Source organism: Equus asinus, chromosome 17 (genome assembly GCF_041296235.1).
Source record: "Equus asinus isolate D_3611 breed Donkey chromosome 17, EquAss-T2T_v2, whole genome shotgun sequence".
NCBI classification, from domain to species: Eukaryota; Metazoa; Chordata; class Mammalia; order Perissodactyla; family Equidae; genus Equus; species Equus asinus.
Window position 1 is genome coordinate 28,431,702 of NC_091806.1, and position 15,044 is coordinate 28,446,745.

The window sequence follows — 15,044 nt, forward strand, 5'->3', positions numbered from 1 at the left end:
CCAGAAGCAGCGCATGCAAACTTCACCACCACACCACCAGGCCAGCCCCTGATTGTTTTTGTTTGTTTGTTTTCTTTTTATTTTATATTCGCTCCCATCCTATATTGCTTTATTTTTCCTTAACTTTTTTTTTAAGTTATTCTGTTGAGGTTATGTTGGCTTATAACATTCTGTACATTAAAGGTGTACATTATTATATTTCAGCATCATGTTCACAACTAGTGCACCAGTTTTATTCTGTCACAATACATGTGTACCCCTTCACCTCTTTCACCCTCCCCTCATCCCATCTCCTTTGATAACCACCAATCTGTTCTCCTTATCTAAGTGTTTGTTTGTTTATCCTCCACATATGAAAGAAATCATACAGTATTTGCCTTTCTCTGTCTGACATTTTGCTTAGCATAATACCTCAAGGTCCATCTATGTTGTTACAATGACAGAATTTTGACTTTTATTATGGCTGAGTAGTATTCCGTTGCATATATAGACTGCATCTTTATCCATTCAGCCACTGCTGGGTCCTTGAATTGCCTGCACATCTTGGCTATTATAAATAATGCAGCAATGAACATGGGGTACATATATCTTTTGGAATTATTGATTTCATGTCCTTTGGATAAATACTTAGTAGTGCAATAGCTGGATCTTACAGTATTTCTATTTTTAAATTGTGGGAAATCTCTATACTGTTTTCTACACCAGTTTGCAATATCACCAGCTGTGTATGAGGGTTCCATTTTCTCCACAATCTCTCCAACACTTGTCATTTCTTGTCTTGTTAATTATAGCCATTAGAACAAGTGTGAGGTCATATCTCATTGTAGTTTTGATTTTCATTTCCCTAATAACTAATGATGTTAAACATCTCTTCATGTGCCAGTTGGTCATATGTATACCTTCTTTGGAAAAATATCTGTTCATATCTTCTGCCCATTTTTTGATCAGGTTTATCATTTTTTTATTGTTGAGTTGTGTGAGTTCTTTATATATTTTGGAAATTAACCCTTTATCAGATATATCATTTGCAAATATTTTATCCCCGTTTGTGGGTTGTGTTTTCATTTTATTGTTTTCCTTTGCTATGCATAAGCTTTTTAATCTGATATAGTCCTGCTTGTTTATTTTTTCTTTTCTTTCCCTTGACTGAGATGTGGTATTAAAAAAGATACTGCTAAGACTGATATCAAGAAGTGTACTGCCCATATTTTATTCTAGAAGTTTTATAGTTTCAGGTCTTACATACAAGTGTTTAATACATTTTGAGTTAATTTTGTGTATAGTGTAAGATAATCATTTACTTTCATTCTTTTGCACATGGCTTTCGAAGTTTCCCCAACACCATTTATTGAAGAGATATTTCTTTCTCCTTTGTATGTTCTGGCTTTTTTGGCAAAGATTAGTTGTCCATAGATCTGTGGTTTTATTTCTGGGCTCTTGATTCTGTTCCATTGATCCGTGTGTCTGATTTTGTGCTGGCACCATGCTGTTTTGATTACTGTAGCTTTCTAGTATATTTTGAAGTCAGTGATTGTGATGCCTCCAGCTTGTTCTTTTTTCTCAAGGTGGCATTGGCTATTCAGGGGTCTTTTGAGTTTCATATAAATTTTAGGATTCTTTGTTCTGTTTCTGGAAAGAATGTCCTTGGGATTCTGGTTAGAATTGCATTGAATCTATAGATTGCTTTAGGTAATATGGACATTTTAACTCTGTTCATTCTTCCAATCCAAGAGCATAGAATATCTTTCTATTTCTATGTGTCTTCTTCAATTTCTTTCAATAACGTCTTATAGTTTACAGTATATAGGTCTTTCAACTTGGTTAAACTTACTTTTAGGTATTTTATTTATTTTGTTTCAGTCATGAGAAAGAGATTGGTTTCTATTTCCTAGTTCATTATTAGTGTACAGAAATGCAACTGATTTTTGTGTGTTGATTTTGTACAGTGCAACTTTACTGTTTTTGTTAATTATTTCTAAGAGTTTTTGGTGGATTCTTTAGGGCTTTCTACATATAGAATCATGTCATCTGCAAATAGTGATGGTTGTATTTTTCTGGTCCAATCTAGATCCATTTTATTTCTTTTCCTTGCCTAATTGCTCTAGCCAAAACTTCCACTACTATCTTGAATAAGAGTGGTGAGAATGGGCATCCTTGTATTGTTCCTGTTCTCAGAGGAAGAACTTTTAGTTTTTCACCATTGAGTAAGATGTTAACTGTGGATTTGTTATATATGGCCTGTATTATGTTATTATGTTGAAATGCTTTCCTTCTATACCCATTTTATTGAGAGTTTTTAGCGTAAATGGATGTTCAATGTTGTCAAATGCTTTCTCTGCACCTATTGAGAACATCAGGTGATTTTTATTCTTCATATTGTTAATGTGGTGTATCATATTGATTGATTTATGGATGTTGAACGATCTCAGCATCCCTGAAATAAATCCCACTTCACTGTGGTGTATGATCCTTTTAAAGTATTATAGTGTTTGGTTCGGTATTTTGTTTAAGATTTTTGCATCTATGTTCATTGGTGATATTGGCCTGTAATTTTCTTTTTTTATGTTGTCCTTCCCTGGTTTTGGTATCATGGTAATGTTTGCCTTGTAAAATGAATTAGGAAGCATCCCTTTTCTTCAATTTTTTGTAATAATTTGTGAAGGATAGGAAATAAATCTTCTTTTAATGTTTGATAGAATTCATAAGAGAAAGCATCTGGCCTTGGACTTTTGTTTTTTGGAAGTTTTTGATTATCGTTTCAATCTCTTGTTTTTGATTGATCTATTCAGATTCTCTATTTGTTCTTCCTTCTGTTTGGGGAGGTTGTATGATTCTAAGAATTTGCCCATTTCTTATACCTTACCAAGTTTTTTGGTGTATAGTTTTTCATAGTATTCTCTTATAATCCTTTGTATTTCTGTGGTGTCTGTTGTAATTTCTCCTCTTTCATTTCTGATTTTATTTGAGTCTTCTCTTTTTTTTTGAGTGAATGTGGTTAATGGTTTGTCAATTTTTTTTTAATCTCCTTAAAGAACCAGCTCTTAGGTCCACTGATCCTTTCTATTGTTTTCTTAGTTTCTGTTTCATTTATTTCTGCTCAAAGCAGAAGTATTTATTTCCTTGCTCAAAACTTTGTAAACCTTTGCCTTTTTGGTTCAGATGTGACGACTTCCTTTCAACATTTCTTATAAGGCAGGCCTAGTGTTAACTAACTTCCTTAGTTTTGTTCATCTGGGAAAGCTTTTATTTCTCTCTCATAACTGAAGGATAATTTTGCTGTATAGAGTATTCCTGGCTGATAGTTTTTGTCTTTCAGTATTTTTCATTTATCATTCCACTCTCCCATAGCCTGCAGTGGAATCTGCTGAGAAATCCACTGAAAGCTCGATGAGGGTTCCTTTGGAGGTTATCTTTTTCACTTTGCCTTCCCTTAATATTCTTTCTTTGTCATTGACTTTTGATAGTTTTAACATCAGGTGTCTTGGAGAAGGTCTTTTTGCACTGAGGTAATTAGGATTCCTATTAGCTTCATGTACTTGCATGTCTAGATTCTTCCTCAGGTTTGTGAAGTCCTTTGCTTTTATTTCTTTTTTTTAATAATCTCTCTGATCTTTTCTCCCTTTCTTCTCCTTCAGGGGTATCTATTATCCTTATGTTACGTCTCCTACTTGATTTACATATTTCTCATAGAATTTCTTCATTTTTTAAAAATCTTAGTTCTCTCTCCTCCATGTGAATCATTTCTTGATTTCTATCTTCATGCTCACTAATTCTCCCTTCTATATGGTCTGCTCTATTGTTAATATTTTATACTTTATTTTTCTTCTCATTGTTTTCTTCATCTTTAGTATTTCTTTTTGTTTTTTGTTCTTTAGTTTCAATGTCTGGTGAAGGACTCCTGTTTATTAATTTTATTTCTGAGCTCAGTGAACTGCCATTCTGAGTATCCCTATTATTCATGAGTTTCTTCATAATAGCTATTTTGAATTCTCTGTCAGATTGTTATCTTCTGTGACTTCAAGTTTGTTTCTGGAGAGTTGTCATTCTCCATCTGTTCTGCCATGTTACTACAGTTCTTCATGGTATTTGGTGAATTGATCCTCTGCTGGTGCATTTACAGTAGTAACCACCTTTCTTATTTGGTTATGGCTTTAGCTACTTTGGTTCTGCACTGCTTCAGGTTGTATTTGAGAGCCTGCACTTTCCACCACCCATTGCCTCTCCTACAGGTGTCATCAGTGCTCTCTTTGTGCTGCTTGTGCCTCTGAGGATGCTGGTGCTTTGCCTGCTTTTTATTTCACTGCAGTCTCAGCTGTTGCCACCAACTTCACCAGGCTGTGAGCACTTCTGCTGCTTCTTGGGTTGCCTGAGCCTCATGTTTCCCCATTTTCTCTCTTTCTGCTCTCCATGGGTTCACGTAATGTTGCTCTGCACCAATTGTGCTGCTCCTGGGTTATCTGGGTTCAGATGTCACTGTTGTATTCAAGGATCTAGGTTCTTGTAAATAGCCCATGGTGCTGGTAGAGCAAGTGTCATTCATGTCACTACGGGAAGCTAGGTCTCAGGCTCTGTGGTGGTTCCTGAAGCCTCCAGTTTCAGGGGCCACCTGCCATTTATTGGGGAGTAAATGGGCTAATCCATAAGTGTTGTTGATGCTCCTGTAGTCTATGGTGACTGGTGTGAGCCAGTGTGCTTTTTGAGACTTCAGGTAAGGGTACACTTCTACTGCTGGTGAAATCCACATTTTGTTTGCTGTCTGCACTGCTGGAGAGACCAGTGCAGCTACCAGGGAAGGAGGACGGGGCTAGTTCACTGCTATCGCTGTGTGTTCTGAAACTTCAGGATTTGTGTGTCACCCACCACCGCTGGGGAAGCAGGAGCCACAGACTCTGGTCACTGGTCCTGGCATGTGCTGGTGGTCTGCTCTGAAAACTCAGATCGGGGCACCCTGCCCCCACTAGGGAAATTCATATCTTGAATGTTGTTCCCGCTCCTGGAAAGACTGGTGTCACTGAGTCACTAATGGGGGCTGGGTCACTTACACCACTCTATGTCCTGAAGCCTTAGGATGTATGTGCCACTTGACGCTACTGGGAGTGAGGCAGGGGCCAATCCATGAGTGTAGTGGTTGACCTTGCAACCTGTGGTCAATGGTTGCAGTGTGCCAGTTTAAGGGTCTGCATTTTTGGATCATCACTACAGATCTCCCCCAGTTCCATTGCCTCCCAGAGGTCCAGTCCACCCCCTTCAGATGTATAGAAGCACGGAACACTCAGTTGTTCTGGTGTGCTGTGCAGGTAGTCCTTTCTGGTCACTGGATGTCTGGTTGCAGCCTAGAGGAGAGAGACAAATGGAATGACTCACTCTGCCATGATGCTGATGTCACTCCTGAAAATATTGGTTTTTAAGTTGTTAAATTTATCTGCTTTAATGTCTTCATAATATTTCCCACTGTCCTGTTAATGCCTGTAGAATCTGTAATGCTGTATGATATTTCATTCTTGGTATGAATAATTTGCCTATTTTTCTCCCTGGTTCCCTTCTCCTATATTTCCTCTCTCTCTCCCTCCTCATTATTTTAGCTAAGACTTTATCAGCTTTTTGATCTTTTCAAAGAATCAACTTCTTGTTTCATTGATTTCTCTATATTTTTGTTTTCTAATTCACTGATTTCTTTTCTTATCTTTGTTATTTCCTGTCTTTTATTTACTTTCTTCTTAATTTCCTTTTATTTTTCTATCTCTATAAGTAAAAACCTTTGGTAATTGATTTTAAATATTTTCTTTTTATATACATATATCCAAAATTCCATATGAGGACTTTTATTGCTTCCCAAAAATTCAGATATTTTGAATATTCAATTTCATTGATTTAAAAAAATTTTTAATTTTTTTTCTGAATTCTTTAATTGAGGTAACATACAAATACTGTAAAATTTATCTTTTTAACAATTTAAAATGTACAGTCTATTGGCTTTGAGAACTTTTACAATGTTGTGAAATCATTGTAACTATCTAACTACAGAACATTTTCATCACCCCACTCCAATGAAGCAGTCAATTATGATTTCCCCCTACCCCTAGCATCTGGAAACCACTAATCTGTTTTCAGTTTATATGGATTTGTTTATTCTGAACAATTTCATATACATATTACCATACAATTCCTTGTCTTCTGTGTCTTCTTTCACTAAGTGTCTTTTCAAGGTTCATCCATGTTGTAACATATGTAATCACTTCATTCTTTTTTATGATGGAATAATAGTCTACTGTATGGGTGTACAACAATTTAGCTATCCATTTGTCAGTGGACAGACATTTGTGTTATTTTGGCTATTGTGAATACTGCTGCCAGGAATATTTATATACAAGTTTCTTTGAACATTTATTTATATCTTTTAGATATATATCCTTGAGAAGAATTGCTGGGTCATGCGATGATACTATGCTTAACTTTTTGGGGAACTCCAACTGTTTACTCACAGATCTACACCATTTTACACACCCATCACCAATATACAAATTTTCAAATTACTCCTTATGGAGTAATTTGTCGGTTTCTTTCTTTTTTTCATTATGGCCATACAGTGGATGTGAAGTGGTTTCTCATTTTTATTTTGATTTTCATTTCTCTGGGGACTACTGACGTTAGATATATTTTCATATGCTTGTAAGTTATTTGTGCATTTTATTTGCAGCAATGTGTATTCAAATCCTTACACATTTTTTTAATTGAACTGTTTTTCTTTTTGTTGTTGAGTTGTGAGTGTTCTATATATGTTCTCAGTACAACCCTTATTGAATATATGATTTGCAAATATTTTACCCCATTCTGTGGGTTTTCTTTCAGTTTCTTGATGTTTTTCTTTGATGCACAAGAGTTTTTAATTCTGTTAGGGTCCAATTTATCTTTTTTCTTTCTTATGCTTTTGTTGACATGTTAAAGAAACCATAGCCTAATCCAAAGTCACGGATTTTCCTATATGTTTTCTTCTAAGAAACTCTGCCTTAGCCTTCACTTCCCACTTTCACAGAGCCTGAAGGTCAGTGGCTGTTGAAAATTTAGTGTCCTGAAATTTTTTTAAAACGTATCCAACCCTGATGATATGCAAAGTATTCTAGATTCCCTATTATACACAGGACTTTTTCAATGCCTTTTTTCTCACATTTATCACCTTTCTCACCTACATTCTTTCAAGGTTTTCAATCTTTCTACTGAATTTCTTGTTTTATCATTTGCATCAGGCACTTGTGGCCAGTATGTTTGCATTTTGATGATTTTGACAAAAACTTCCCTGGAGGTCATTCCAGCAGGGAAATTTCCAAGACACGTGAAGCAAAGTCAAACCAGTGAGGCAATTCTTCAGGGAGACACCACAAAATTCAAAACACACAATCATAATTCTTTGAGATGAAATTCTGTATTGTTCACTCTGCCAAGGGACATAAGGAATGTATGCCACCATCCCCATTGCTCCCACTGAGCTGGGAATTAGGAAATGGTAATTAAGTTAAAATGCCAAAATGTTCTCTTTCCAAAATTTATTAGCCTCTTTCTTCCCTGGCCACTTTAACTTCTTGATTGTGTTCCATAATCCTGAATCTTTGGAAAAAAGTTTAGCAGTAATTTAAATAGCTGAACATACACCTCTGATATGACCCAGATATTCCATTTTTAGGTATTTACCAAAAAATAATAAAAGCTTATGTATATACAAAGACTTGTACATGAATATTAAAAACGGCTTTATTTGTTACAGCCAAAATCTGTAAAAAATCCAAAAATCTACCAATGGGTAAATGAGTAAGCAAATTGTGGCATAGCCAAACAATGGAATACTATGCAGAAAATTGTAGAAATATTTTACTTGCATGATAGTCTATTATCTAACAATATTGTAACTTTTGTCTATTTTAATTGTATTACTTACAATACAATATGGACATGTAATTGAATTTTATATATTGGTCTTATAGCAGACATTATGCTGCTCTACTATTTCTAATAATATCTATAAAATCCTTAGATTTTCTGCATGAATGATCATTTCACCTGTGAATAATATGTATTTCCTCCTTTGCACTTCCTATATATTAGATGTTTGCCTTATTGTGCTGATTATGACCTGCATCATAATGTTGAATGAAAGTGGTGACAGGAATGAACATCTTTTTCTCATTTTTGATTTTAGACAGAATGTGTCTAACTTAATCTCTTTTAGCTAATGTTTTATGTAGGATTTTTAATAAATGCTATGTTTTAGTGTTATGCAGTTTCCTTTATAATGTTAATTTACTTTAGAGTTTAAATAAGATAAACATTTAATATGATTAATATTATCATTATCATATGATTAATATAATATTAATATTATTACATTAATAATAGAGCTTATTAAATACTTTATATTAAACTTATTACATACTTAAACTTATTACATACTTTATATTAAAATAATTACTTAATTTTCCTTTTAATTTCTAATTTGATAGATATATCTATCAAGATTGTAATAATGAACAATTCTAGAATATCTAGGATAAATCTGACTTGGTAATGGAACATTCATTTTTATATAAAATTAGAGTAGCTTTGTTAATATTTTGTTAAGGTTTTGTACAGTCTCAATTTTAGAGGAAAATGGGCCAACAATTAATTGTATTTCCTTGTAGGGATAGTCTTGCAACAGGAAGTAATGACAGTTTGCTTTTTACTCTTCAATGGAAGATTTTGTATAAGAGTAGGATTATTTATTTTGGAAAATATAATAAAATCTTGTAAATCCTTTTAGGTCTGGTATTTCTCTAATGGAATTATTTTTAATTAACTATATTTCTTACTAAAGTCTAGATAGGTTTTGTAATTCTTCTTGAGTCACTTTTCGTAATAATTTTTTCGAGAAACAACTCTGTTTCTACATTTTCAAAATTATTGGCATTCAATTGTTAATAGTTTATAGTTTTTAATACTCTTTTAAATAAGTAGTTATGTCCTTCCTCATAAGTATGATTTATTTGCATTTCCTCTCTCTTTTTGATGCATATTTCTTAAGGTCAACTATTTTGATAAGGTTTTTTCCAAAGATGAAAATTTTGTTGCTCTTTCTTTTGTACATTTTTTAATCCATTAAAGTCCATTATATTTTTCCTAATGGATTTTCTTCTTGGTTCTCTAAACTATTTTGTCTTCTAAACATAGAATCCTTTTAATTTTTCCTTTTTCCTAATGTAAAGTTTATATATATATATTTTACAGCACCACTATTGTTGCATTTTATAATATTTGATAAGTAGTATGTTCCTTTTAGTTCAATTACAGGTAGTGTTAAAAGTTTCCATAATGATTTATTTCTTAATAAATTAGATATTTACCAGGGTATAGTTTTTATTTCCAAATATTGTATATGTGTGTGCATCTACTTTATATCTATCTATATCTATTTGTAGATCTAGATCTATCATTTATTGCACTCAGAATTTTGTGTAATGTCACTTCTTTAAAATATGTTGACCTAAAGCAATCCTGAGAAAAAGGGACAAAACTGGAGGCATCACATTCCCTGATTTTAAAGTATACTACAAAGCTGTAGTAATCAAAACAGCATGTTGCTGGCAGAAGAGCAGACACATGGATCACTGGAACAGAATTGAGAAGCCAGAACTAAACCCAAACATTAAAACTCTTTTCAATAAATGGGATTGAGAAAATTGGAAAGCCAGATGCAAAAGAATGAAAGTAGACCATTATCTTACACCATACACAAAAATTAACCTAAAATGGATTAAAGACTTGCATGTAAGACCTGAAATCATAAAACTCCCAGAAGAAATCAGTCAGTATGCTCTTTGATATTGGTCTTAGACAGAAAACCATCAAAAAAATGAAAAGACAGCTTGCCAATTGGGAGAAGATATTTGTAAATCATGTATCTAATAGGAGATTAATATTCAAAATGTATAATGAACTCATATAATTCAACAATAATAAAACAAACAACTCAGTTAAAAGATGGGTAGAGAATCTGAACAGACATTTTTTCCAAGAAGATATACAGACAGCTAACAGGCACATAAAAAGACATTCTACATCACTAATTATTAGAGAAATGCAAATCAAAACCACAACGAACTATCACTTCATGCCTGTCAGAATGGCTAGTGTTAAAATGATGAGAAATGAAGTGTTGGAGAGGATGTGGAGAAAAGTGAACACTCATACACTGATGGTGGGAAAGTAAACTGGTGCAAATTATAAAAAATTATTGAGATTCCTAAAAAAATTAAAAATAAAACTACCATATGATCCAGCTATTTAACTTCTGGGTATTTATACAAAGAATGTGAGAATGCTAATTATATGCCATTATGTTCATTGCAGTACCATTCACAGTAGCCAAAACTTGGAAACAACCTAAGTGCTTATCAACAGATAAATAGATAAGATATGGTATATGTGTGTATGTGTGTGTATATATATATATATATACACACACACACACAAACTGGACTACTACTCAGCCATAAAAAATATGAAATCTTGCCATTTACAACAAGATTGATGGACTTTGAGGATATTATGCTAAGCAAAATAAGTCGATGGAGAAAACTAAATACCATATGATTTCACTCATTTGTGGAAGATAACACAACAACAATAACAAACAAATCATATAGGTACAGAGAATACATTGATGGCTACCAGAAGAGAAGAGGGGCTCAAGCTGGGTGAAAGGGATAAAATGGCATATATGCACAGCAATGGATGGCACCTAGACTTTTGGTGATGAACATAATGTGGTCTATACTGAATTTAAAATATAATGACGTACATTTTAAATTTATGTAATCTTATAAAACAATATTACCACAATTGAAAATAAGGTAAATAGTTAAAATAAAATATGTTGAGGCTTCTTATGATCTAATAATTAGTTTTGTAAATATTCTACTTATGCATCAAAAAACATATTCTTTGTTGGATGTATAACTTTATATACGAGTCTATAAACTTTTAAATTTTGTTATGCAGATATTTTATATCCTTTTTGACTGTTGTCTAATTTACTCATCAATATTTGAAAAAGAAACATAGTAATATTCAACTATGAAGAATTTTTATGATTCTTCATGTAGATTCATTTAATTTTGTTTCAAGCATTTTAAGTCTATATTATTAACTTCATGTTAGGATGAATGTTGAGTCAGGATCATGAAGCAAGGAGAAGACTGAGTCAAATTCCATATATAAAGAGGAGTACTGTAAGACAACAGTTTCAAGATGTGAAGATCTGTAGGAAAACCACAAGTGTGCAATACCCTGGGGCCAGTAAGTGTTGAATAAGTTAGAGTACAATGGATGTCCAGCAAGGCAAAGGGAATGAACGGAAATGAATAATTAAAAGAGGAAAAATATAAAATAAAGTAAACTTTGGAGAGTCCTTGTGTTGACCTTGAGGATCATCTGCTATGAACTAAGGATTAGGATTTACTCGACCTATTCCTTTTGGGTTCTGCCTCTCATCCAAGGAGAGAAAAAAAAGACAAAATAAAGCAAAACAAATACAAGCTAAAATAAGAAAGGAAGATGATTATCCATTGTGACATTTCCCAGTTCTAACCAATACTCAAATTCTAGATGATACTGAGTAACACAATAATGGTGTACACAGCTTCTAAGATTCCAGTGAGTGCAATTAAAAATTAAGAAATTACTTCCAGATCACCATCATAATGCCATTGATGTTAGGTTGATGTGGAAAATATTATTAGTCTTCTGATGCTTTCAGCATATTTGATAATGTGATAATAAAGATTTAAATATTTATCAAATATATATTATGTACTTCAGTCTTTGAGGAAATTATTCTAGGAGAGGAGAGAGACAGAAAAACAAATATCTATAATATTGCATCAGTGTTATAATATTACAGAATACTGAATCATTCTTGTGATAAACCTCAAGAGATTAAATGAAAGAAATGTCTCAAATCCATCTGTATGTGCACTATAATAGTATTGTCTTTATTTTTACATTACAACCACATACACTGGCTGATGTAAAATGCCTGTGGGACTTTTTCCCGCTGTTCCCCTTGTCCTTTTAATTCAAAGTATTCCCAGCAATATTTTCCTAAAGATTTCTTTTGGATGAAAGACTCATGGTGAAGTCAGAGGTGTTCCATATTTATATGCTGTTTCATAGCACAATCTCAGAAAAATAAAAAGAACCAGCCTGAAGGATCACCTGAAATTCCAAAGAAACATAAAATCTTGCGTGAGTAAGCATTATAATTACTTATAAGTATATATGTATAAAATAGTTGAAATTTTGAGCAACTATTTTATATAAATTTTTGTTTTGGTAACTCAAAGTTTTAGGTTTAGATTTTTCTAAGTTAGTTTTCTTGGTGGTTATTTTCAAGAGAGGGCATTCAGGAAAATCTAGATAATAATTTGATGGCAAATCGAGGGTTTTAAGGCTTTATTTGTATGTGTGAGGAGACATTTAAGCATAATGAAAAATGTATGAGCTTCCAAAACCTAGAGAAATGGCTTAGATAGACTTCCCCTTAGCACTTGTGTAACCTTGGGTTCTACTTTCCTTATTTGACAAACAGAGACAATAATACAATAATATATACTTCATCAGGTCATTGTGGAGATGAAATGGTTAGTAATTGAAAAAGTATTAATGTAATGCCTAGAACGTATAATTATTTGTATATGATATCTAAACATTTTACTCTAAATACATCAAGTAATGAAGCTCATGATTTTCAATTTCACAATTTTTCTTTAACATATATTTGATAGTTAAAAAATCAGAAAAACCATTTCAAATTGCCCTCAGTGGATATTTACACTATCCATATACCCTCATACACTTAGCCATAAATCCTACTTCCCAAGAATCTTATTTCAGTGATTTTTTTCCTTTCAAGCTATGGTTGACTTGCCTTTGCAAAAAATTCCTCACAGAGATTTTTCTCAAAGAATATAAAGTTTAAAGGAAAGATTTTTGTGAGGCAGTCTTCAACTGAAAGGTATGTGAATAGGTGGACTTCATATTCCTCACTCCAACAACCCTGTGTATCTAAACATATATGTGGGTATGGTTTGTGTGTATGCCTACGTGTGTGTGTGAAAGAGACAGGACAGGGAGCAAGAGAGAGAATGGGGGGAGAGAAAGAAAGGAAAGAGCCTCAGGGAGATTTTTGTAGATTAAAAGAAGACTAGAAGCAAAATAATCTGGTGGCTACGTCAGCATGAGGTAGTTTGTTCAGAGGGTTTCTAGTAAAGAGTCTATGGACATTGCTTTGAAGGATATTTTCCATTTTAGTCTGTATTTTCCAAACTTATGTTCAATCATTGTAATTTAGGCAGGACTGGCCCAAATGTCAAGAGATGCTGAGGCTCATACCAATGCTCAGGAAATATTCTAAACTAAAAGCTGCACTTTCTAAATTCAATTCTGTATACAATTTGATTCTCTAGTTTTTCTACAGTTTTGTACCATGATTTTAAAGTTATCTTTAGATTTCTTTACATCTTTGATCAGGTACTTCCACATAAATAAAAACCATGTTTGGATATTCTCAATATATACATAAAAAAGTGCTTTGCTATACTCTGCTTTGAACCCAGTGCAACCTTACACCAACACTCACATTGTTTCCTTAAACCTAATGTAGTCTAATGGGTCATTCAATTGATCTTCTTCAGCAAATTTCAAAAATACACAGGTAAAACCAATTAACTGATAAAAATGCCGATCTCTATTTTCTAGTACAACAGTGTCTTGCTCTGCAAACATTTGTGGGAGTACCATTCCATGGGGTTGACAAGTTAGATTCATAAGCTCTTTATATTGAATGTTCTTTGCGTGGGCTTCATTTATTCCACTCTTGGCGTAAGACAAATAGATCCAGTATTATTAATTCCACTTACGAGTTGAAGAAAAGGCTCAGAGAGGAGGAATGGCTCAGTGCTAACAAGAAAAAACTAACAGAACATCTGAGACTGGATGTTCATCTTCATGATCGTGAGATGAGGGATCTGTCCACTACATCATATTTTGCTCCATTGATACAATTGAAATTATCAGTCTTTCAGTCAAAAAAATGTGATTTTTCTGTGGAGAATATTCTGTCCTTGGTTATGGGTAAAAGGTGATAACTTCAAAATATTCACTCTCTATTCCTAGGTATACTTCATCAAAATGGCAGCACTGTTCTAAATATGAGTTAAAATAAGCAGGTAATTCTTCAATCACACTGAGTTCTTCAACATGTTAACAGAAAACAACTAACTCTCTAAAATGTTTCTGGCATTTCAATAGTGACCTCTAACATGTGTCTTTAGAATAATTAGCAAAAAAGTGATGCTTTTCTTTAACAACCTCTGTTCCTATATTCAGATGCCTAGCTTTGTGCCTCCAGTTCCCTATTTCCAGCCTCTCCATGTTCTGAATCTTGGACAAACATGTCAAGGAGGAGAGTCACTGAAACAATTTTCAATTAATTCAGCTATGTTTTTCTATGTTTGAGAACCTTTATTATTATTTCAAGGTAAATTATTTAGTTTAGGATATGGATTGTTTGCGTGTGATTAAAACTTTGTACATAAATTCCGTGTAGCATAGAGAAGAAGAGGAACTTGCTTATATTTATACAGGTAGTTAATAGCAAGGATAAATATATCTTTTATAGAGGTGGACAAGAGCTGGAATCTTATTTGGTCAGCAGATAATATTACATAGCTCCCAAGAGCGTAGAATCTGGCATCAGACAGTTTCCTCTTAGGTTGCTACTTGATATATTAATGAATTTGTGTAGTTAACTGAACCTTCCGATTTTTTGTTTCCCTATATCTGAAATGAGTATCAAATGTTATGAGTTAAATTCATTCAAAATGTTTACAAAAGTTCTACACATACTATGTATTTTCATTTAATATCATTTGATATATAATGATGCCCTTAATCTAAAAAATATTGAAAAGATTGTCTGTAGTAAATCCTGTATGACCTACATCTTTTTTAATGTA